The following is a 23,019-nucleotide window of genomic DNA, read 5'->3' as shown; positions in this document are numbered from 1 at the left end:
CAGCAGTGAGACAGGAAATGCCTGCTGTGCCTTGGGGGTCACCTCCATGGCAGGAGATTAAATTCGTGCTGCTGTGGATAGCTTCACAGTGCTGTGTTTTAAACCGCTGAGCTACCAGGGAGGACCCAATTGTTACCAATTTTTAAAATGTGAAGAAAACAAAAATTCATTTTCACGGTGCTCCTAGATGAACTCTAAAGTATTTTAGATGACATATATTTGTCTTGCCCATTTCTCCATTTTTTTTTTTAAAGATTTATTTATTTATTCATACAGAACTGGGGTACAGGCCAGAGGCTCAGGGGCGGTGAGAGGCTTCACCAGAGACAGAGTGGGGAGCAGAACAGGCAGATGGACGAAGTACACTGCTGAGGGAAGTAGCGGGCGGGTCAGGAGAGGTCTGGCTCGCCATGTGTTCTCTTCCGGGGCAGGCTGCAGGCGGGAATCGAACTCATGCGGAAGTGGCTTCAGATTCTCAGTGCTGCGCTTTAACCCGCTGCGCCACCAGGGAGGGCCACCCATTTCTCCATTTTAAACCTGATCAATGTTAATATACAGCTGAGGGGAGCAGCAGGCTAGAAAGGAGAGGTCTGTTGCACCATGAGGATCAGCTCCAAGGCAGGGGATGAAACTAATGCTTCAGTGGCTGCAGATTGCTTTACACTACTGACACTTAACCATTTGCACCACCAGGGAAGTGCCTGCTACCTTTTTCTTATCCATTCATTTCAAATATCTTTGTTAGTTAACTTTCTAAAATCTGTTACTAATCATGATGATACAGAAATAGTGACTATAAGTCCTTAATGTTTGGAATAAAGATAAATGTCCCCAAAATTTAAACCAGTCTTCTTTTCCTCCAAATTTCAACAAACCTGTGCTATTTATTATTCTTGTATGTATATAGATATTCTAGCTCCTCTTAACCAGAATACATTGTCTTTCTCTGTTTTCCCAACAGAATTCCTATGTGCCCAGATCTTCCGATTTTATTTGTAGGATAGTCTCTGAAAAGACTAGACTCTTTCAAGAGTCTATATAGATTATTTTTATATGGTTACTAATGTGATTGTAATTCTTATAACAAATTTATCTGTCTAATCTTTTACACTGAATTGCAGGCTGCTGAAAGTCAAAGTCTCTGAATACTTATCTAATATCATCTTGTGTTACTCAATGGGTTTCATACAGCCCAGAATCCACACTTCAGCACAGAAAGTGAGTGGAGCATAAAGTGTAGTATCTGACAAGACCTCTTTGTGTGTTTTCAAGTAATATATTAGAGACTATAGAACATTTTTCAAAAGACAGAATAAAAATTAAGTATTTAATTTTCATGGGAGAGTCTTTACTCAAAGAAGTGGTCTGTAAATTATGTATGGCTGTTAAATAATATCCCATCTATCCAATAAACAAATTAGTTTGCTTGGGCAATGACAATAATGTGCATCATATAATGTTGTTTTTTTTTTTTTTTAAATCTTCAAAGCATTTCATAAGTATTAATTCATTTTCACAGCTCCCTGCCAGGTATGTATTAGCTTTGTGTGTCACTTCATGCTGTGGATGCTGATGAGTTCATAATTCACATGTCTACAAAGCAAACATACAAAAATATTGTTAACACTTTAGGCATTGGGGATCATAGTATCAAGTAGAGACCCAATCAGCTGTTTTTGTTTTTTAAGATATTTTTATCAAGTAGTTCTATAATTTTTCTATAAATTGAAGAAGTACTTTGGTAAATGTCAGTAAAGGGAATTAGAGTCAGAGAAACAAGCTTGCTATTTAATTGAATCATGAGTAAGTGTGCTTGTGTATTGCTCAGACTTACTTCTTAATTTATCTAATCCTTTTCTTGTGACACTTTCCAATAATGTTAATCTAGATTGTGTTCTGCTTTAAAAATACAGACATTTGATTGCTACTCAGAAATTGATAGAATTTTAATAGTCTTTATATAAATAAAAAATCTATCACCTTTACTTTTTCACCCGAAATAATTCTTGTTAGTAATAGACCAGTTGAAGATTTCCTTTTTAAACATCAATGTTCTGAATTCTAAGTTGCTTTTTCTTTTAATCAGGTATGCAGATTTTTGAACTCTAAGAAATTGACCAATTCCTCCTTGTAAATGTGTCTTAACTATTTCCTTCCATTTATGGCAGAATTCACTCATATTTATCTTTAGTTGGGATAACAGAATGAGAATTCAATTTCTGGTCTCCAATGCTGTCACCTGTCCTCTCCACACTCATCCATCATCTCAGTCTCTCTAGGCCCTGGAGGTCCTGTGTGCAACCTTGTCTAACCCATATTGCGGGACCTACTGGAGTTGTACATTGGGAATTGACACAGACAACATTCTTTTACTATCTGTTCTTACACCTAGTCACAGACCATAATTTTAAGTCAGACTCATATTACCGGTTGAAAAATCTAGTCAAATTATTAATCTCATTCATCTTTTTCTTGAACAACAGAAAATATGGTTGACAAATATAACTTGGGCAGGTTTCTTATGGAACAATTGACTTTAGATCAAATTTCAGTCTCAAAGGGTATCAATCAATTGACTAACAAATTCTGGTGGAATTTAGTAAGATTGCTTCATTTTTTTTAAGAGGGCCTTCAATACTGAGTATAATGCTATTCTATCAAATGAACTGTCATTGAATGACAATAAAAATATTTGTTCTGCTTGTGGCTTTATCTTTTATTTTTAATTTTAAATCATTTTTTTAAATATTTATTTATGCATACAGAATTGGGGTACAGGTCAGGGGTGCAGGGATGGTGAAAGGATTCACAAGAGACAGAGGGGGGAGCAGAACAAACAGATCGCAGAAGTCCACTGTGAGGGGAGCAGTGGGAGGGTCAGGAGAGGTCTGTTGTGCCATGTGGGTCAATTCCAGGGCTGGGGATTGAACTCGCTCTGAAGTGGCTGGGTTACTTGAAGTGCTCATCCTAACCCACTGTGCCATCAGGGAAGGTCAGGCTTTAACTTTCTAACAGAAAACAGATTTAAGATTAAACACCCTTGAAACAGATATAGTGTCCTGATAATTAAAGCCCCAGTAGAAATGTAAAGAACTTCTTATATTTAATCACTCAAAACTAATAATGTAAGTAGGAAACTTGACACTTATTTATTCCCAAGTGCCACAACCACTGTCCAAGGCTTGTGCTTTAGACCTCACTTATATTTAAATAAACCTAGTAGTTGAGTAAAGATATTCTCAGAATCTGAAAATATAATTTTGCTAACATTGCTTGATATTCAATTTATGTTAATTCTTGAAGTGCTGAACCAGTTCTAAGAAACTCAGAGAGGCCACTCACCCAGAACACTGCCTGAGCTAGAAGTTCCACAGGTGCCTCAAGCCAGAATCCCCGAGTCTGTCTCTGGACCACAAGTGAGTTGTTGAATTTAGAGACAAACATGCCTCGATTGTCTTGATTTGTTGTGCTGAACTAGGTTATAGTCTTCTTTCACTTTACTAACAATAATAGGATACAATTGATATCAATAATAACTATTACTATTATTACTGTGCAGTGTTCTAGTTATAGTGAAAAATTTCTTTAAAAGTTTTATACTGATACCAATTTTTAGCAACGTACAATTGAAATGCATCTAGTGTTGTAATGTTATTTTTCAAAAATTGAAACTCTGTAACCACTAGAGTGCTAAATTAGTTTTACATTTTAAGCAAATTGACATTTTAATTTAGACTGTCCTTACTTTCAGAATAGATTTATGTCGACTAATAATCTATTATCTATTAAGTTGAATTATTTAAGCTTATTTAAGTACTTAATCAGAGAAATAAGTAATTTCATTAGCAAAAGTATCATCCCTCCATTCCAATATAGAAGTGAATGAGGACAAAATTTATTTTTGAGCAATTATTAACAGGTGTACACGTATATAAAGTAGCATGAAAAATGTGAGTTTAGTCTTAGATTCACTATTTCTGTTTGGAAATAATTGATAAAGGGATAGTAAATAATCTCTTTGCGCCTCATAACTGAATAAAATAGTTTAGATCTACTTCCAATCATCCACAGTTTTCTAAAATGTTGAAAGATATTATTCTATCTATATTTTAATTTTGTAAAAATTTGGGCTTTTTTTGTTTGCTTTGTAAAATAGAATATAAGTGAAATACATTTCAATCCAGTTATGCTTCTAAAGTATTGAATTCAAATTTATTCTAAGTAATCTTATAAATGTTAATTTCTAGATTATCTGAAAGATATTAATTTATTATTTTAACTCACTTTTGTTAAATATGAGCATCAGATAATTTATGAAAATTAATGAGTCTTTATTTTCTACCTAAACTGACACTCATTTTTAACCAAAATGAATTTTTGGTTATACAGTGCAAAATATAGTCATACCATATACTATATGGCAACAGGTATCAAATATTTTATAAACATAATGTAATAGACACAGTATAAAGAATTATAAAGAGACACTATCAAAGCCTCAAGGAAGTTAACCTTTTTTTTTTTTTTTTTTGCTTTAAACTCAAACATTATAGATTGAATTCATAACAGACACTTATGTAGTAAAAGTAGAAGACATTTCATAGTAATATTTGAAATACAGTTACGGAATCAGTCATTATAATGTATTGATTCTTGGAGTCAATAGAACCTAGAGAGGAATGAGATACATTATTCTGTTTTATCTCCTGAAATTCATGCTAAAGTTTGTTTTGGCTAGTTTTATGAGTTAGAGTTCTACATTTAACACTTTACTGCCTAAGGAAGAGATAGTATCTGGGAAAAGGGTCTGTTTTAATTTTCAAAGAAGTTTTATGTAATTATTTAAAACATGATTAATGAGTTCATCTTTTACCATGATTATACGTCTAATTGATTGATCTTACCAATAGAAATGTGTCATGAAGAGGGCCCTCCCTGGTGGCACTGTGAGTTGGAGCGCTGTACTGCAAAGCTAAGCCAAACCTTGGCCACTTCAACGCGAATTCGATACCCATCCCAGAGGTGATCCACATGGCACAGCAGAGCTTTCCTTTCTCACCCGCTGCTCCCCTCAGCAGTGTACTTTGTTGTGAATCTGCCTGTTCTGCTCCCCACTCTTTTTCTGTGAATCCAATTGTTAAGGGGAAGGATGTCCTAAAGGAACTCTGTAGAGTATTGTGGACCCCACCATCTACTCCAGCTTTCTGGACTCTATCCCCTACTCCAGGGATTGGAAACTACAACTCCCAGCAATACCAGGGAGAGAACTGCGAGGACCCAAGGGCAGAGCTAGCAGGCATTCTGGGACATTTGGGGGAAAAATAGGGCACGATTACATCTCTCTCTCTCTCACTGGGGAAACAGCTCTCTGGACTGCGTGACTCGGTGTTTTCAGTCAGTCTAGCTGGAAGTTACTTTGTACCCCACTCTCTTTCCCTGGGTTGTTTCCTATTCCTTTCCCCTTTTGTAAATAAACCCATTATTGACCCTTTTGTGTGTACCTGCAGTATAACTGAATGTTGAGCGTGTGGGCCACAGAGAGGCGGCCCAGTCCACTCTGGGCTATCCTGTAACACTCTCATGCCCCCTGTGCTTCTGGCCTGTATCCAATCTCTGTCTGCATAAATAAATAAAATCTTAGGGAGGGGGGATGTGTCATGACTGCTGGGTAGACTCACAGTTGAAATGTTTTACTGACCAATAGTTCTAAAACAGAGCAGTAGTAGAGACTAAACTTGCATAAGCCCCTCTGCCCAAATACTTTACCAGTTACTGTCTGGGTTCTTCACCTGCACACACAATTGCAAGACTGCTTAGACTTAGAAAATAACAAGAAAGGGATTTATTTAACAAACCAGGAAAATCAAGGTTACTGAGGAAAATAATGACTTTACTTTCCCCAAAGTCATGTCCAGTATTGTCCAGTCCTACAAAAAAATCATTGAGTCTCCCCACCATTGAAGATGCGCACTTCCTCTCCTAAACAATAGGCTGTGTGTCTAAGATGGTGCCTTCCTGCTACTGTGGGCACATGACAACTAAACTCTAGGCCAGGATCCAATTCACAAACACAGCAAAGGATACAACAGTAGATGCTGCTTGAGCGGCCAAAATGCTCCAGCACAGCACCAAACAAATGATAATCAAGACCACAGCTATAGTGGTCAAACAACCTGAAAAATAGCCACTCTCACACATTTCAGCCAGACGCCTGGCTCTGGGTCTTCCTTTCTCAGCCAGGCCTATGAAAACTCTTCCAAAATGACTACTCAAACAAGGCCATGCACAATGGCCTCTGCCATGTGGCTTGTGCCCACAAAGCCCTCCTCCACCATTACGACAGCACCCTGCGGTGGCTGTAGCTTGGCCTTTCTCGAGCATCTGCACAGAGCTTCTCTTTCACGTATCTGGAGCGCCCTCTCTTGTGTGCACTGAACACCCTTGTGAACTTTTCTATTGCTTCACCCCACTTTTAGCACTTTCCTGGGGCACTCTAATTTTTTTTACCAGTAGCCCCCTCCAGGGGTTACCACCTTTAACAGTATATGGTCTCAGGTACCAGTATCAGTTCTACAATAATATAGGGGAAGCATTCTATAATGGAATTCAGGTGACAATGTTGTTCTTTTTTTTTTTTTTCTATTTTGTATTTCTATTAATAACCTAAGCGAAGATCAAATTTGTGGAAAATAAGTAATAAATTACATAACTGAATTGGAGTATAGCCTTTTTATAAGGCTAGAGTTGTGGGCAAAATTATACATTTAAGTCAATATCTAATTTGTAAATTCAAATCCAGGAAAATATCATAGGTGAAAAAACCTAGAGATATTAAATACAACAGAGTTAATATAAAACAATATGATTTAGCTGTCAAAATCTAATGTGAATGAGTTATATGAGAAGATGTACAATTTTTCTTATATTTTCAGTGGTTAATAATCTATAAATTTAACATGAATATTGAATTACTGCTCCCAGGGGAAACATGGGATTAGTTTGCTATGAGCTTCTGGTCATCATGTCTTTTATTTATTATTATCAACATGATTATTTCCATAGAAGAACTGTAGATCAGATATGCAGAGGTTAAGGGGATTTTCCAGAGACAGTGGGGGACAAAACAGGAAAATTGTCTGAAATACACTGCTAAGGGAAGCAGTAGGCAAGACAAGAAATGTGTCTGCTGTGCGATGTGTGGATCAGCTCCCTGGCCTGGGATCGAACTCAGGCCATAGTAGTGATAGTGCTGAGCCTTAATTCCTGGGCCATCAGGGAGGCCCCTAGTTATAATGTTTTGTCAACCAATGAATACATAATCTTGTTTATTTTGTGTGTGAATTCATATGATTTATCTGATTAATTAATATGGAAATAAGGGAACACAGCACGATAACTCCTAACTAAATATGCTATATAATACACATATTTTCTCCATAAGGTGTATTGTAAACTTTGTATGCTTAAGAACACTAGATAGCACACTAACACTGTCCTTGGGTAACTATTAAAATATTGTGTTTTTACAAAATATTTGAAAATGCAAAAAGCATGGCTCTTACTAGACTTTGAAAAGCAGATGTGTTACAGTGGAAGAGCTAAAATAAGAAAACAGCATCACCTTGTCTAGTCACAACTGGGAATATGCAGACAACTGAAATTTAGAAGAGAAAATCGTGATTTTCCCATTCTGCATGTTTACTGCAAGTAAACATGAAAGCTACCTGAGTATTGGGGTCACAAATAAATTTTGGCTTGAAGATAAGTTCACAAATATGCAATCTGTGAATGACTATATATAGAACAGACATAAAATTATGTTTTCTTTTTCCTGCCGTAAGATGTATACAAATATAATGCAATCAGAGGAAAATGATGAAGATGACCAAAGTTCTGTAAAGCACACTAAATGCACACTATCTAAAGGAACAAGAGCATTTAGAAGATTTGATGAGAAAAAAAGAAATGAAACACAGATTTTTGTTTATGTATTAAATTCACATTGACTATTTCTTTGTTGTTAGCTCTCCCTGCCCTCACTAAGTTCTACTGCTTTTATGCCCATCTCATCTACTAGTGTCAAATGTTTTACCATAAGGCTGACAATCTTTCCACCTACACCTTGTTTCCAGGAATGAGCAGGCTCTGTAACCCAAAACACTGCTTGGATACATCACTTCTTTAATAGACCATTACAAAGCTCTATTTAAATGGGGGAATTATTTATTTGCTCTTTAATGATTTTTTTTTACAGTAATTGGCTTGTAAGCCATGGAAGAAACTAACCCTTAACACATTAAAAAGCACTTATTTTAAATTATAGTAATGGAACTATAATAAAATGCAATTATAATAGTGAAATAATATTAAAATTATAAATATTAATTTAAATGTTCTGATTTTGAAAGCAAATGTATTCACTACTAAGAAATGAGAAGAAATAATCTAAGAAAGAAAAATATTTTCCTCTAATTTCACTACATAAAAAACTTAGTTTTATTTATTCATTTTTTAAATAATATAATGGTTTATTTTTACATCATTTTGTGCCTTTTTCCATCTCAGTTGTAATCACCGTGGGCTTCCCATCAGCAAATCACCCATGTGCCATCACCATAGTCCAGTGCACTTCCCTCCCCACACTGTTTTTGATTCCATTCCCCATTCTAACCCATAAAATTGTTACAGGGTAGCACAGAGTGGACTGGGCCACCTGTCTGTGGGGCCTCACCCGCACACTCAAAATTCAGTTATACTGCAGGGACATACAAAAGGGTCAATAACAGGTTTATTTATAAAAGGGGGAAGGAATAGGAAACAACCCAGGGAAAGAGAGCGGGATATAAAGTAACTGGAATACCTTACCGGCTCAGCTTACTGAAAACACCGAATCACGCAGTCCGGAGAGCCATTTCCCGAGCAAGAGAGAACGAGAGACGCAATTGCATCCTATTTATCCCCCAATGTCCCAGAATTCCTGCTAGCTCCACCCTCGGGTCCTTGCAGTTCTCTCCCTGGTACTGCTGGGAGTTGTAGTTTCCAATCCCTGGAGTAGGGGGTAGAGTCCAGAAAGCTGGAGTAGGGGATGGGGTCTACAAGACTCTGCAGAGTTCCTATAGGACATCTTTCCCCTTAACAAAATGTCTCTGGTATATAATTTCCATTATTATGATTATTTTCTCGCCTGACCCTTTATACTCTTGCTATGGGTGAAAATACCATCCGGTATTTTTCCTTTCCTTTCTGGCTTATTTCACTTAGTTTATTTTTAAATTGTGTAACACAAATAACATAACATCTTAATTTTTTTTTAAGATTTATTTATTTATTCATACAGAGCTGGGGTACAGGCCAGAAGTGCAGGGGCAGTGAAAGGATTCACCTGAGACAGAGTGGGGAGCAGAACAGGCAGATCTACGAAGTACACCACTGAGGGGAACAGCGGGTGAAACAGGAGAGGTCGGTTGTGCCATGTGGGTCAACTCCAGGACAGGATCTAGCTCACACTGAAGCGGCTGCAGTCAGCTTGCAGTGCTGCATCCTAACCCTTTGTGTCACCAGGAAGGCCCTATAACATCTTAATCTTATGATTTAAAATTACTTTATTAATTTGTTGTATGTGGGATTAAGTTCATTTGTTTTGTTGTGCAACAGCCAGCTTCCATCTCCAGAAACATTTTCATTTTCAAAATTGAGACAATGTATACACTTAAACAAAAAACTCTGTACCCATCCTTCTCCAGAACTCTGGCAACTACTGTGCTGAAAAATACCACATTTTAATGCTGCTTTTTCCCCACAGGTGTTGATACTCCTTGTTGCAAACCCACGAAGGGTGCCATGACCACTACGTTCTCCCGTCGCCCAAACGGAGGAGACTCCGAGAGACATGAGAAACTGAAGCAGGACCCTAGGGTCTGAAGTCCAAAGTTTGCTTATTAGGACTGCTCATGGGTATATATAGGGTCTGTAGGTGCAGGTAAAACAGGAAATGTGCCCAGGAAATGTGCCCAATGACGCAAAGGGTGGGGTGCATGTTTGTACCAAACCTGGGGCTTCTTTTAGCTTCTCCTTGAAACAAAGTAGTGGGCTGCAGCTATTTGCAGGACAGAGTGCACTGTGCTCTGCTGACTTGTTTGTTGGCCTTACTGGGGAGTGTGTGCTCAACCTTGCACAACATTAGCCAGGACGGACAGGTATACTTGAGGTCCTGCAGAGTTAGACACAACTCCTTAGAGTTGGAAAAAAGATTCCTTACATTGCATAAGCATGAGAAGGGATTTTATACATTGTTGATTTTCTTACTGTCATGATGCTATGGTTAAATCACGCCAAGGATGTGAAAATTATAATTGACATTCAGCTTGTGAATTTCATAATTGATATCAGTTCATTGTTTTAAGAAACCTTTTCAAATGTCACGTATTAGGTTTAAAGACAGTGTTCAAATGGCAGGAAACATTTCATTTTGAAGAAACTATACGTACATTAATAATTTCAGTTATAAGTGCTGTAATTTTGGAGATGTAAAAGATTGCTTTATTCTGTGAAAAACATTGTTAGCAGCAACAAAAATGATGTAACAATGAAAGCATTTATAAACCACTATAATCAAAATGGTTCTTCATGTCATAATTTTTTTCTTAATTATACCAGTACTAAACCATCACCCTTACTTTGAAGAAACTGATTTAATGTCATGTTTAATGATCATTATGGTATGTATTTGTTATCACAGAAAAGATTAGCAAATATAGATATTTTTTCTTTGTTTTAAAATAGCTCTGTGAAACAACATGCTTCTGAAAAAGTCAGTAAAAACTCGTGTAATCTAAATGATTTGCACAGTCAATTCTATCTGAATTGTTTATTTGAATACATAATTCATGCAATAACTTAATTTATTACAGGTAAATTTTAATAGGCTATCAGTCAAAATGCTGATCTTGTAGTGTGAAATCAACTCTTACCTTTTACTTTATTCCTAGAACTTCTGACATGAAGACCATTACTGATAAAGTATAGTTTTTAATATTAAAAACTAGATCTAAATTCCCTACAACTTTCTGTTATAGTTCCAAATGAATGACTATAATGCTCAAAAAGCCTCTGAACAAGATTACAAATCAAAGCTCCTATAATCTCTAACTCCTTTTCATCATGCATTAGAATTATATTTCATAATACCTTTTAAAATCATGTTATTTTGCTGTCTTTATTCTTTCTTCAAGGGAGCATAAGAAAAAACGAGTTAAAATCAGCTACTTTTTGCCTTCTACATTAAAATCAGGCTACTTTTTGCCTTCTGCACAACAGACAGCCCATACCTTGAAACGCTATACCTTCCACCACTGGGTCATCTAGCAAACAACAGATGCAACAGTGTATCAGTTGTGTTGCTACTGGCACTTAACAGTGTAAAGCGGGCTCAGCTGCCGTTATGCCTCTGTATTGGAGTCTTTCTTGTCTGGCCTGCCTGCATATACCATTCCCTGTGTCAGCAACAAAGGCGTGCAGTCCACCGAAGACTCGAAGTTCTCTTTTCATCTGCGAGAACTGACCATGAACCTCCTTGGCCTGGGATGGTTGCACAACAGTTAGTTAAGCTATTTTAACATGAGAATCTGAACCTGTTGTTTCGTATTATCCATAATCCTAGTGAAATATAGAATTGATATACAAATCATTACTGTGCTGTGTTTTAAAAAAGTAAACTTCAGAAGAACAGAGTGTGAGAATTATTTTCAAAATTAAAACAGGAAGTATTGTGATGGAGAAGCAAACTTCATTTAGTTGAGGAAAAAGCAGCAGAGGAGAGGGAGAGGGAAAGGAAGACGCGGCTAAGCACCACCTTACTGCCCCTAATAGAAGGCTGGAGAGCAAGGGCCAGCTTGGTCCTCAGCACAGATAGCAAAGCCTGTGATATTTACCTGACACCAGGTGCTGACACAGAGATCACTAAGTTCTAGGCCAACATATATAGAGGTTTACGCTGACTATTCTGTTTCTAGATTCTTCCATGGAGCTCACTGAGGCAATACTGATGTCTGCAGAGGCATGTTGCAATTTCTCTACTTCTGCATCCCAATCTTGGTGCTTGCTCTGGCTATGTCAGTGTCTGTGGAGACCTGCTACTGCCCGTCTGCTTTCAGGCTTCCTTTTGGGTTTCCTGAGGTTTTAATAATATCTGTGGATGCCTGTTGGGGTAGGTCTACTTTTAGATTCCCATCCCATAGCGAACCTAGGTCACTCTGAGGTCTTGAGAGGCCTGCTATGGTGGGTCTGACCCCTTTCAGACCCGTTCCCAGGGTTCACTGAGGGTACACCAGTGTCTGTCATTCTTTAGTGGTAGTTCTCCTTCTGGATTCCTTCCCAGAGATTGCTCAGGCCTGTGACAGGATATTGCTTAAGAGCTTGCCAGTTATACTCTACTGCTTACGGAGCTTGCAAGGTTGTTGTGACTCACTTTGTCTACCTTGGCTGACTACCTGAAAATCTTATTTTGCTGCTCAGTGGGATCTCTCTTCTCCAGATGTTACTGTTATTATGTGTGTGTGTTGTAATTATCTGCTATTCTTTTTCAGGAGGTACTGGCTTTGTTCTGCTACAGTCTTACTGTGAATATGTAGAATCAGGGTCTTCACTGTCACTAAATTTTCCAAACCCCCCACCCCCACAAGAAACTCGAGCATTAAAAATATTACATAAAATCTGTTAGAGTAGATGTAAATAAACTTGTAGATTCTAGCCAATTTCAATACAGGGATTTCTAATGTGTAAGTCTACATAATATTATAAAATTTCAAGTTATAACATGCCTGTTAAAATTAAAAAGGTAATCCCTAGAAAAATATAAGCATAAAGGTTTAGCAAGAGATTTTAGCAAAAATTTCTTTTTAATGGTGCTCTTAATGGAAAATTCCAAGTAAAGAACTGAGGGGCAGATTATCTTTGCCTCATAGTATTCAACCAGATTTAGCAGACATTTGCTTATTACCAAGGATGGACCCTATTCAACTCCTGAGAAAAATGGAAGGTTTTTATAGGAAGCTTTTGAACAAGCATGGAATTAAGACTGTTTCTCAGATCATTCCCTTTTGGACTTTAAAAACAGCATATAAAGCCTATGAAGCCAAGCACTGCCTCTTGACTAGCTTTGACTTCTTCCTTACTGATGCAAGAAGTAGGCAGCATCTACCCATACACCCGGGGAGACAATTCTATCACAGAAAGAAATTTCCAGTACCTGTTAACCTACTGGCCAAGAATTTATCCAAAGAGATCAGTGAATCTATAGGAGGAACTATCCTAAACATCTCTATATGGGTTGGCCACACTGGAATTCAGGCTCAGCACATCATCAAAAACATTGTTGCTTGTCGGAGACTCTTTGTCCCTGATCACGGATTATTGGGGGGCAGAACAGGCAGGGTCTCAAGGTTGGAGTGACGTTGGCGAGTGGAGATTCCTAGAAAAGGGGAAAAGGAGAAAAATGGGTGTGGCCATGAGGAAGACACAGGTATCGGAGTTGGGTGCAAGTTTTCCGGTTCTGTTCTTAGCAGAAGTTTATTTTATACATTAGGAGCAAGCAGTGGGATGACATCAGAACATGAACTGGGCTGAGAGATTACAATCATCTTTTTTTCCTAAGAACAGAGATTACAATCATCTTTTCTTCTAAGACCTTTAGCTGATATATAACATTCATTATTATTAAAATCAATCTATTAAGGTTAAGATAGGTGCATAATTTCATAGAATATAAGGCTAACATTGTTATATTTACCACAGTGATGATTGGCTAAAATAAAGTCCCTTTAAACCTTAAATGCTACTTACTGATCTTCATTCTCATTGAGACATCTTAGAGGGTAAAGTAAAGTTGAGGACTAGAGTGGAGGCTGGGCTGGAGATGTGAAGGGGGATAAGGTGTGGTCGTGGGCTAAGGTGAAGTTGTGAATGAGGTAAAGTAAAGTTGAAGACTAGGGTGGAGGAGTTTTCTGGTAGATAATTCACTAAGGAAGATAGTAAGATTCCTTATTTAAAGACTGAGTAATAAAAGCTTAAGTAAGAGTAGAGTGATAAGATTTGGGTTCTCATCTGGGCAGTAAAAGAACTTTAATTGTTTTTGAGCATGTTCTAGTACTGCTTTGTCTTACAATATTGATTTTGTTATAATTGCTTTTATTAATCAAACAGTTGTAATATTGTCTTTTGTTTTCTAGAGGAATTTCCTGTCTTGGGACAGTGCTTGCTGGCCTGAGCCAGGCAGCGCCTTATGAAGCTAAGGCAATCTGGTTGCAAGCTGATGGTTGCTTATAATACTTTGATATTACAAAAAGGGAGGTCATAACATAAGTTAGGGTGGAAATTCTAATTTTTCAGAGCACTTCCGTCTATCTGGAATATGTCAGTCGATAGAGGTTGCATTGCTTCTGTCATCATCTTACTATTTCCCTTGGTGATTTATCTACCAGAAAACTCCTCCACCCTAGTCTTCAACTTTACTTTACCCTCATTCACAACTTCACCTTAGCCCACGACCACACCTTATCCCCCTTCACATCTCCAGCCCAGCCTCCACCCTAGCCCTCAACTTTACTTTACCCTCTAAGATGTCTCAATGAGAATGAAGATCAGTAAGTAGCATTTAAGGTTTAAAGGGACTTTATTTTAGCCAATCATCACTGTGGTAAATATAACAATGTTAGCCTTAAATTTTATGAATTTATGTACCTATCTGAACTTCAATAGATTGATTTTAATAATGATGAATGCTATATATCAGCTAAAGGTCTTAGAAAAAAAGATGATTGTAATCTCTGTTCTTAGGGAAAAAAATGATTGTAACCTCTCAGCCCAGTTCATGTTCTGATGTCATCTCACTGCTTGCTCCTAATGTATAAAATAAACTTCTGCTAAGAGCAGAACTGAAGACTTGCACCCATCTCCGATTCCTGTTTCTTCCTTGCTTCTGCTCCCCTTTTTCTCCTTTTCCCCCTTTTCTAGGAATCTCCACTCTCTGATGCCGCTCCCACCTTGAGACCCTGCCTGTTCTGTCCCCCAATAATCCGTGATCAGTGACAAAGAGTCTCTGACAGTTGCTGTCACCAAGGGGCTTGCAAAGAAGTTTCCAGAGAAGTGGGAGAGCTTAAAAATCTTGTACATACAAACAAAGATCAGCTTCTCTTCCCATCTTTTCTTCATTTGTCAGTGTTCAGGATAGAGCCAAAGGAGTGCACATTCCTACCCAAAAGAAAAAGGAAGAAAACAACAAAGATGAAAAGAATATCTGCAAAATAAGAGGCTTATGAAAGAGGCTGTTGACACTCTTTTGACTCTAACTAAAACTGAGGTAGTCCCTAAAGCCTGCGGCACCCCAGCAAAGGGCCTAAGCCCCAGAAGGCAGGGAATCCAAAATGAAACAAGAAGACGAGAGCAGGAAAGGACGCACTTAAAGTGTACGATGAATCAGAAGATGATATTCCATTACTGGTACCAATTGGGAAAATGCCTGCTAAAGAAAACAGGGAGATGCAAAAACAGGCCACAGGAAAGAAGTCTAAAAAAAGGAGTCCTGGCCCCAATTACACCTCGAGGGAAAAAGAGAAAAGCTGTTTCTTCTATGTAGACCTCGAAAGCTGAAGCACCCAAAACCCTGGGGAAAAGGCCCAGGGAAAAAACTGAAAATTTTTAAAGAAGCAACAGAGAAAGAAACACTCCAATAGGGAAAAAGGACCCAACATTGACTCCCAAAAAGCTGGAGGCCAAATTCTTTGCTACTCCTAGTAAATATGCCAAAAAACAAAACAAAACAAACAAACAAACAAAAAAGCCCCAACAACTTCCCAAACAATCTACCAAAAAAAGCCAAAGTCCACTCAAATCAGTGACTCCTGGGGCGGGGGGGCAGCATAGGAGCCACCCACAGAGCTTTTAAAATACCTATCATGGCCCTCCCTGGTGGCACAGCTGGTTAAAGCACAGCACTGAGAAGCTAAAGCCACTTCCACATGAGTTCGATTCCCGTCTGCCCCAGAGGTGACCACATGGCGTGGCAGACCTCTCCTGACCCGCCCACTGCTCCCCTCAGCAGTGTATTTCGTGGATCTGTCTCTTCTGCTCCCCACTCTGTCTCTGGTGAAGCCTCTTGCCGCCCCTGAGCTGCTAGCCTGTACCCCAGTTCTGTATGCACAAATAAATAAATCTTTAAAACATAAAATAAAAATAAAGAAAAATAAAGAAATACCTGTTGTGACCCCTGTAGCCCTCTCTGCGTGAGACCTAGACATAAGCCTAGTTTCAGACCTCTGCTGGTGGCTCTGTTGTGTGTTCCCGAGTATGAGAACCAGTAGTTTGAAGTAAATCCATTTTATAATTACAAAAAACAAACAAACCAACAAAACGGATCTGGAGGCACAGGGGTTGAGCTTCAGCACTATGGGGGTTTTTTGCCAACCACTGCAGCATGAGTTTGATTCCCTGCCAGGGCGGTAACATGGCACAATAGGAAGAATAACAATAAGAAATACAGTAACAATAAGAATTGGCAATGCCTCTTTCTGTCATTTGAACATTACAGCATTATCTGAATTCTTCTCTACTCCTGGAAACTCTTATTTGGCTCAGTTTATTCCCAAAATGTTTCTTTTACTGACCAATTCTGTGTAATGGTTATTTCCAGTTATGTATAGAATATGTTTTGCCCTTAGACATAGCTATCTTTTCTTCTTTTCTGCACCCTAATGAAAATGCCCTAATACAACCACCCCAAGACTCCCAAAACTGACCTCCTCAAGACAACCAACTTTGGCATGCTGAGCAGATAACTTAAGAATAGGCATCTGTCCTTGCCTACATCCTGTTCTAAAATAGAGGGCCCTCCCTGGTGGCTCACGGTTAAACCACAGCACTGTGAAGCTAGCCATAGCCACTTTAGCAGAAGTTTGATCCATGGTCAGGGAGGTGACCCACATGTTGTGGTAGACTTCTCCTATCTCACCTGCTGCTCAATAGTGTACTTTATCAATCTACCTGTTCTGCTCCCCACTCTTTCTCTGGTGAGTTCTCTCACTGCCCCTACACCGCTAGCCAATCCCCCAGTTCTATATGCTTAGATAAATAAATCTTTAAAATTTCAAATTAAATTTTAAAAAATGGTGAAATCACATCCTCAGCTTCTACCTTTATTTTAATCAATGATCACTTTCACTTTTATGACCTAGAGAAGTTAGGGATCTCCTCCCATTCTAGATTTATCAATGTGTATTTCCTTATTCTCAGAGATTTACCTTTACACAGAGTGAGAAGGCCATTCCCCTCTCTCTCCTAGGTGTCTTGGGCCATTCAGCACCAAATTTTCCCCTTTCTCCTTTATGAATGATGGGACCAACTAAACCTTTGTCATCTCCCTGTGTAAGTCATTAAATTTCATAGATTCCCGTTGTTACACTGTCTGGCGTTGTATTTATTGTTTGTCCATCCCTAAAGAGAACTAAAAAGAAGTGATGATTTCTTTTTCCCTTGTTGCCTCTTTACTATGGTCATGCTCAGCAATTAAAGAAAAAACAAAACATGCATTTATCCTTAAAGGACTGTAACAGTTGTTCAGAGGTTTTTTTTTTTTGTTTTTTTTTTTGTTGTTGTTGTTGTTGTTCTTTTTAAGATTTATCCATCTATGCATACAGAACTGGGTTACAGGCCAGAGATGCAGGGGTGGAGAGAAGATTCACCAGAGACAGAGTGGGGAGCAGAACAGGCAGATCAATGAAGCATACTGCTGACTGGAGCAGCGTTGTGGGTCACCTCTGAGGTGGACGCAGATGAAGCTCATGCAGAAGCGGCCCCAGCGCTTAGTGCTGTGCTTTAACCTGCTGCGCCACCAGAGAGGGCCCCAAAGAGTTTTTATTAGAAAATCGTGGGTGTAGTAATCTAAAAGAGTTATCTGAACAAATTATTAGATCTCTTGTCCAAGTGGGAGGATCATGTGGGATCTAGGGGTTGATTGCTATTTAGAAAATCTCTTCATGATTGAATGTGCAACAGTGTCCAGAAAGTGTTTTTGCAGAACTCAAGCCTGTCACCAAGAAGTATTCCTTGTTTCTATCTTTCCATGTCATCTCCCTTGCTACACATTTCCCATTTTCTTTCTTTCTTTTTATTTTGCCAGTTTCTTCTTACAGGTTCCCCTGATGCTGACCTGGAGATGCTGCTCTTGCAGGTCCTAACACTAACAATTTATCAAGTAACGCTAAGACACGTGCAAACTGCAGAAGAATTGATAAAAAATAAATAACCTTGTGACTCAAACCCTCTAATCCCCCTGAAACTGAGTCTTCCTACTCTCCACACCCAAACTGAACATTGGCCTATGAAGCATCGTGAGCAACTGATATTCCCACACTGGGGACAACACAACTCTCTTGTCAGGCTGATTCTTTCCTCAGACTCCCTCCACCATTTACCTTAAAAACTCCTCCTTTCTGGGAAGAGCAATATTTGAGACAGTTTTCTCAAGTCAAATTTGCTACATTGCTCCAGTAAATAAAAGCTTTATTTGTTTCTTGCTATAAAACTCAGTTTTTCTGGTTTCCCAGGGCCAATAGACTCACTTCAAGCCACAATTACAAAGGCACAGACTGGAGAGATAGGAGAGAATGAAGTCACACCTTGACATAAGCTTTCCACGCAATGCATGCAAAGGATACAGAAAGGTTGACTATACAGCACAAAATGTTTTTGATCATCATACAGTTATAGTTGTATGAAAGAAAAATTCAAGATGACACATAAATGGAATGTAAGATTTTCTGGGGATCTTCATATGTTCCACAATATGTGGAAATATGATCTTGAGGGTTAGATTTGGTCTTTTCAGTTTAAAACAAAAAGATTTAATAATATTTATCCAACATATCTGAAGTGTAATCATTAGCTAGCCAAAAAAAACCCAAAAAACTCCTGTATTCCTTTCAGCTAATACTAGCATATAGCTTATGTCAAAACAACTTCAAACTGGATGTCCATCTTGTGAATAATGGCTAATTTATTTTTTAATATTCTATTATTTAAATTTGTTTTATTTATTTATGCATACAAGAACTGGGATGTAGGCCAGAGATGCAGGGGACAAAGGGGTAACAGAACTCACTCTGTCCAGAAACAGAATGGGGATCAAAACAGGCATATGGATGGAGTATACTGCTGAGGGGAGCAGTGGGCAGGTCATAGACGTCAGCTGCACCACGTGGACCAGTTCCCTAACAGGGATCAAACTCATGCCACAGTGGCTGATGGTAGCTCCAGAGTGCTGAGATTTATACCCTTGTTCCACTGGGGAGGTCTAGTAATTACATTCTTTATATCAAATATTCACTGCATCTACCTAAATTCAAGCTTGTATTTACTAGAACGGTTCCCATAGAGAAAAATCATTTAAACTCTATCTCAGATTTGAATCTTCACGTGGATTATCTATTAAATGCATTGTATAACTATAGTTGGAACCTTATTTTCAGTCCACATCATTAGAAAAATTATTCAGAAGCATTTCTCAGTTGCTTTTACCCACTCTTCCTTAAGGAGAGGACATGATTGGCATATCCCTGAATGATTTTCTTGGACAGAAAGTGCTGCAAAAGAGGACCACAGGTAAGAATCTATTGTGTATTTTCTGAGAAGGGCTCAAATAACATTAAAGCTGAGGAGAGATGAGATCAATATTACAAAATATAGGAGGTAGTAAGATATTGATAAGAGAAAATGTATTTGTGTGTAATTTGGTCCCATATTTCCTGTGGTGTGTAAGGACAAAATATCTTTGAGAAGCCTGGGAGATATCCAACTAGAGAAGTTCAAAAAGTGCTTCGAGGCCCCCCTAGTAGCACAAGGAGTAAAGTCTCATCACTATGAAGCTATTACTTCAGCACAAGCTTGACCCCTGGCCAGGGAGCTAACGCACAGCAGACCTCTCCTATCTTGCTAGTTGCTCCCCTCAGTAGTGTATTTCAGTCAGTCTGCCTGTTCTGTCCCCTCCTCTGCTTGTGGGGAATGCTCAGCCCCTGAATCTCTGGCCCATACCCAGTTCTCATATGCATAAATAAATCTTTTTTTTTTTTTAAGTTTTTGTATCTAAAAACTAAAGACAGTGCCTGGAAGCATTAATTTCAGAATTATCATCAAGTTACAACTTATTAAAATTCAGTGAAATTATTTAGAGAGTACTGATTCTAGAACCCTGAAGGATAAATAGCAACCAATAGCCTTAAAGTTACACTTCCCATCAAGTGAAGTGTTAATCTGCCAAAGCTTTTAAAAGTAAACTTAAGGAGACTCTGAAGGCTCCATATGGACTAGTGAGACGTGGGAAGATTATACTTCGCCACCCTCTGCAGGATGCCACCAGCCCCTGCCCAGACCAATAGACATCTTGTGATTTTCTGAAAAACTCCACAGGTACCTTACAGACTGGAGAGACCAAAGATCCCCATGAGAAGGGAGCTCATGCAGCTATATATATGACTTCCCATGAGATTCCACCAGTAACACGCACAAGCAAGCAGAAGTTAGGTAACTTCTGCTAGTCACAAGTGTCTGTGCAGATGTCGGAAATGCCAGACCCATGTTAGAGAGGGAGCCACAGAAGTCAGAAGCCTCAAGAGAACATGCCAGGCCCACACCCAGACCAGCAGAGACCTTGCAACTTTGTACAGGATCCCATCAGTGTCTGCCCAAACCTACAAAAGCCTTGTGACTTCCCAAGAGAATCTCACCAGCACCTACAGTGACCCTCATTAGGGAGTGAGCTGGAGTAAGAGACCATCCAACCTTCCATGAAACTGCACGAGTGGTTTGCCCAGAAAAATAAGAACCTTGATCAGTGAGAAGAAAGAAACTATACCCAGCGGAAATCCTATAAACAGAAGCTGGGCTCCAAAGCTAAGCATGGAATGGACAAAGGAAAAATCCAACAAATGACAACATGAATTCCCAAGCAAATAGTACATCACACAGAGGGAATAAATACCCTGAACCCCAACTCATAGACATTAAAATTATGAATTCCAAAATAATGGAAGAAAACTCAGAAAAACACCTAATGTCCTTAGAAATGAAATAAATGAACTGAAGAAAAAAAAAATGAAGATATGCAATTTAAGAATGGAGTTTCAGGGCCCTCCCTGGTGGCGCAGCGGGTTAAAGCACAGCACTAAGAAGCTAAAGCCACTTCCACATGAGTTCGATTCCCGCCTGCCCCGGAGGTGACCACATGGCATGGCAGACCTTTCCTGGCCCACCCGCTGCTCCCCCAGCAATGTACTTCGCAAATCTCCCTGTTCTGCTCCCCACTCTGTCTCTGGTGAAGCCTCTCACCGCCGCTGAGCCTCTGGCCTGTACCCCAGTTCTGTATGTACAAATAAATAAACCTTAAAAAAAAAAAAAAGAATGCAGTATTTCAGAAGAGAAAAGGAGATGAAAAACTTGAGAGAAAGTCCAAATAGTAGAGTAGATCAAGTGGAACAACAAGTCAGTGTTATTGAGGACATGAACATACAAGAACACAGGTAGAGAAAATAAAGAAGCAAATTTTCAATGTGTTTGTTTGTTTTTACATCATTTTTCATTTTGTGCATTTTTTCATCCCGATTATAAACCCTGTGGACTTTTCACCACCAATCCACCCATGTGCCATCACCTTAGTCCCATATCATCTTCCTCCAGCACCCCTGTTTTTATCCTATTCCCCTCTCCACCTCCATATTAATCATGTCTCTGGTTTATAATCATTTGTTGTTATAATGCTCGTTTTCTTTTTTACTTTATTACTATTGCTTTTTTTTTTTTCCTGATTCCTTATACTCCTGCTATGAATGAAACCATTTGATATTTTTCTTTTTCTTTCTGGCTTAAAATTCAAATTAAAACCACAGTGAGGTATCAACTCACACCAGTGAGAATGGCACATACTAAAAAAAATAGAAGCAACAAATGTTGGTGAGGATGAGGAGAGAAAGGAAATCTTCTACACTGTGGTGGGAATACAAACTGGTCCAACCAGTATGGAAAGCTGTTTGGAAACTTTTCTGCTAAAAGCTCAAATGTCCAAATGCCCCAAAATGCCCAAATGTCCAAATGCCCAAAAAGTAGGTTGCCGCGCCAGCACGACAACAGAGATGGTCTGAGCAAAGGACGTCAGGATTAAAACACACACTTCTTGGTCAGCAAGCAAAGGCACACTTTATTCTTCTCTCCTTCCCTATTTATACCCTTCAGCATGGAGCCTGGGGCTGGGGGTAGGTGGAAGCTCTCAGCAAGTGCGTCAATAACATGAGACAATAACATGGGGGTCAAAGAACAGTCACGTAAACACAAGGTAGCAAACACAAGGCAGGAACACTTCGGTGCCTCCTGTTTTTCTTTTCCAGCACCCATGGCTCATTCTTTGTTTCCACACAACAGTGTGCATATGATTCTGTGGGGGAGGTGGGGAGGTCTGTCCAGGCAAAGGACCCAACAGTAGATGACCAGACCAAGAAGATGTGGTACATATACACTATGGAATATTACTCAGCAATCAAAAAAAAAGATAAACTCATGCTATGTTTGGCAACATGGATGAACTGGAAAGGATCATGTTTTGTAAAATAAGCCAGAAAGAAAAAGAAAAATACTGGATGGTTTCACTCACAGCAGAAGTTAAGGGGTCAGGAAAAAAAATCGTAATAAAGTAAAAACGAGAATCAACAAATACTATAAACCAGAAGAATTCCATGGTGGTGGAGAGGAGGACAGGATCAAATAAGGGGTAGGAAGAACTCATGGGACCATGGTGATGGTACATGGATGAATTGGTGGCAGGAAGTTTGTGGTGATTATAACCAAGATGAAAAAAATATACAAAATGAAGAATGATTTTTTAAAAATACATATATATATATTGGCCCTCCCTGGTGGCGCAGCGGGTTAAAGCTACTTCCGCAAGAGTTCGATCCCCGTCTGCCCTGGAGGAGATCCACAAGG

General features: G+C 38.9%; 1 pseudogene; it reads left to right on the top strand.

The window, feature by feature from the left end:
- Positions 1-12,057: 12,057 nt before the first annotated feature.
- LOC101634229 lies at positions 12,058-15,631 on the top strand (annotated as a pseudogene).
- Positions 15,632-23,019: the final 7,388 nt, after the last annotated feature.

Source organism: Condylura cristata, unplaced genomic scaffold (assembly GCF_000260355.1).
Source record: "Condylura cristata isolate star-nosed mole 26May11 unplaced genomic scaffold, ConCri1.0 scaffold00009, whole genome shotgun sequence".
NCBI classification, from domain to species: Eukaryota; Metazoa; Chordata; class Mammalia; order Eulipotyphla; family Talpidae; genus Condylura; species Condylura cristata.
The sequence above is the reverse complement of the archived record's forward strand: the minus strand, read 5'-3'. Positions and strand labels throughout refer to the sequence as shown.